The sequence below is a fragment of the Sinocyclocheilus grahami genome, unplaced genomic scaffold, assembly GCF_001515645.1.
Source record: "Sinocyclocheilus grahami isolate Dianchi unplaced genomic scaffold, SAMN03320097.WGS_v1.1 scaffold1288.1, whole genome shotgun sequence".
Lineage (NCBI taxonomy): Eukaryota > Metazoa > Chordata > Actinopteri > Cypriniformes > Cyprinidae > Sinocyclocheilus > Sinocyclocheilus grahami.
This window is the reverse complement of record NW_015506467.1, coordinates 513,115-516,569: the sequence shown is the minus strand read 5'-3', so window position 1 is coordinate 516,569 and position 3,455 is coordinate 513,115. Positions and strand designations below refer to the sequence as shown.

General features: G+C 33.4%; 1 long non-coding RNA gene across 1 annotated transcript; it reads right to left on the bottom strand.

Annotated features, from left to right (window-relative positions):
- Positions 1–1,477: 1,477 nt before the first annotated feature.
- Positions 1,478–3,014, bottom strand: LOC107568870 (uncharacterized). The gene is made up of 3 exons (XR_001606820.1): positions 2,926–3,014; positions 2,423–2,464; positions 1,478–1,523 (listed from the first exon to the last, which is right to left on the bottom strand). It is a non-coding gene; the product is annotated as an uncharacterized lncRNA (long non-coding RNA).
- Between the last annotated feature and the right edge of the window lie 441 nt (positions 3,015–3,455).

The window sequence follows — 3,455 nt, the reverse complement described above, 5'->3', positions numbered from 1 at the left end:
CCTACACCTACCCTACCCGATACTTTATTTTCAACTTTTTGATTATTTCCTTAATTTTTATTGAAAATAAATGCCTTTACGATGTGATACGAGATTTGAAAAGGGAGAAAAAAAAAATCGGCAAAAGGCGTGATCGAGCCCGGGTCGATTGCGTCAAAATGCCAACGACTAACGCTTATCCATCTGTGCCACTGGAGCTGATGTTCTACAGTCACTTTTAACCAAATGTAAATATACACTCCGTATTTTTTGATTGACAGATGTCTCGTCCAGTCAGCGTTGAGTAATCCCAAACCAATGGCGCTGTCTCAAACTATACCTACCTTTTCCGGTTTGTCTGATTTGTCATTGTGTTTTCTGACTTGTTATAATGTTTTCTGAATTGTTGTTGTGCTTTCTGAATTGTTATTTTGTTTTTTAGACTTGCATTTGCATTTGTAATTTGTTATTTTGTTTTCAGAATTGTGATTTGCTTTGCACTTCTCGGCCACCGTAGGTTGCCGCTCCTGAATCCACGTCATGGATAAGTGCGTGTCGTTGGCTTTTTGACGTGATTGACCCGGCTTTAGCCGAACTCTTCTTTCCTCCCTTTTCAAATCTCGTATTAGCAAGAAATTATATTTACACTAAGTGAAAATAACAGTATTTTTTAGCAATATGCTATTTACACTAAGTGCAAATACCTAGTTACACTATGTTAAAATAGCAGGATTTCTACTATCAAGTATACTACTTGTTGCAAATAGTGGCAATTATCTGCACTTCAGTATTGTAGTACATTATAAAACAGTATGCAATAATAATGTATTGAGTGTAAATTATAATTTTAATTATTAAATGGATGCCACCTTATTGGTACAATAAAGCCCTTCCTACACCTACCCTTACCCTACCTGATACTTTATTTTCAACTTTTTGATTATTTCCTTAATTTTTATTGAAAATAAATGCCTTTACGATGTGATAGGAGATTTGAAAAGGGAGAAAAAAAAAATCGGCAAAAGGCGTGATCGAGCCCGGGTTGATTGCGTCAAAATGCCAACGACTAACGCTTATCCATCTGTGCCACTGGAGCTGATGTTCTACAGTCACTTTTAACCAAATGTAAATATACACTCCGTATTTTTTGATTGACAGATGTCTCGTCCAGTCAGCGTTGAGTAATCCCAAACCAATGGCGCTGTCTCAAACTATACCTACCTTTTCCGGTTTGTCTGATTTGTCATTGTGTTTTCTGACTTGTTATAATGTTTTCTGAATTGTTGTTGTGCTTTCTGAATTGTTATTTTGTTTTTTAGACTTGCATTTGCATTTGTAATTTGTTATTTTGTTTTCAGAATTGTGATTTGCTTTGCACTTCTCGGCCACCGTAGGTTGCCGCTCCTGAATCCACGTCACCTCTGCTGCTCACACAGACAGACACAGACAGTCAATGAGCTCAGAGGAAATCCAGCAGAAAACAGCTTCAGTCCACATTACCTGCTGTAATAGCCGTTTCCCTCCAGCTCATCCTCCACCACACTCTGAAACATTACATTATATGACATACTTCAGAAAATATTGCATTCACAACATTTTTGTCTGTGAGTTGCACTAAATTTTACAATGAAAAACTAACAATTTATTCATACATTTTCCAGATGTTTCATAATTTTTCCTTTCAATAAATATTTTTTAAGTAAGCATGTTTTTTTATGCATATTAATTTAACTGATAATCAACTCTTCACGTGTCCTCAATATTTTTTATTGATTTTAAAGAATTACAAATACAGCAAGGGGGTACATAACGAAACGTATAATAATAAATAAAAATAATAATTATTATTATTATTAATAATAATAATAACAAATCAAAAGTTAGAAATAAGGTTTAATAAAAAAACATTAAATTTTTACAAGTAGTAACATTTCACAGATTTTGACAGAAACAAGACATTGACTTTAAAATTAAAAACAAAATGTTATTTTCCCTATATTTACAATTATAGTCACTTTAGCTAACAGAAGTAGCAGATTAATTAAATAATATTCCCTATGATTTTAATTTATTTTAACAAAAGTCACTTCTTTACTGACGTCATCCTCCAGGAAGTGACATTATAATTCAAATGTTTCAAACTAGGCATGTTTTCTTGGCCATTATAATTGAACTGTTAATCAACTTTCATGTGTCCTTAGTACCATTGTCATTCTGGTCTTTTTAATTTGTTTTAACTAATAAAGGTCATTTATGAATGACATCATCCTTCAGTAAGTAAGATCATTTTGGAGGGAAAACAGCAGCACAAATGTCAGTAAGTATCATTACTGCATCTGATTAATTGTTCAAATGACAGAAATCAGTATTAAAATGATTCATGCAATAATTCATGAAAGTTCAAAATGTACTACATAACAAAAACGTTGAATAAATATCCCACCTGTATGTCCTCATAGGTGAAGACTGGTGTAACCTGTTTCCCCTACAAAATAATTTAAGACAAATTCAGTGGCTTTTGTAAAGCTTTAAAATGAAACCAAGGATACAAATGAATACATTTTCCACTGAAGTTCACTATAATGACCACAAGATGGAGCTGTTGCACCTTTTCCACCATTAACCCTGTAAAGCCTGACATATGAAACAATAGTCAGATTAGATTTTTTTTTTTTTTATGGAAACTTCAGATAACATTTTAAAATATCCAAAAAATAATACTAATAATATTTGATACATCAGGTTTTTATGGCTCAGTTATGATGAAGTGAGAATATGGAGCTCATACGTAAAAAGGAAAAACAGCCCAACGTAGGCCCAAACTGAGCAAAAAAAAAAAGACCAAAAATGAAGATTTGGTACTGTAACTGAAGCTATGGCTTTTGCATGATGGGGCTTCCATGCCAATCAAAAAATGATTGTTGTTGCATTAAACAGAGAGAGTACCTTATTGAGCTCCACCTTCAGATTGTATGGATCACTTCCGTACGTGAACAGAGGTTTCTTGAAGTGTCCGACTGCCCGCTGCTTGAAGCTGTTTTGTGGAGCTGGAGGGAGCTAAAAACATCAAATGTGACCCTGGAGCACAAAAGCAGTGTTAAGTCGCTGGGGGATATTTGTAGCAATAGCCAAAAATACATTGTATGGGTCAAAATTATCGATTTTTCTTTTATGCTAAAAATCATTAGGATATTAAACAAAGATCATGTTCTATGAAGATATACATTTTCTTGCTGTAAATATATCAAAACTTAATTTTTGATTAGTAATATGCATTGCTAAGAACTTCATTTGGACAACTTTAAAGATGATTTTCTCAATATTTAGATTTTTTTGCACCCTCAGATTCCAGATTTTCAAATAGTTGTATCTCGGTCAAATATTGTCCTATCATAACAAACCATGCATCAATGGAAAGCTTATTTATTAATTAAAAAAATTGACCCTTATGACTGGTTTTGTGGTCCAGGGTCACA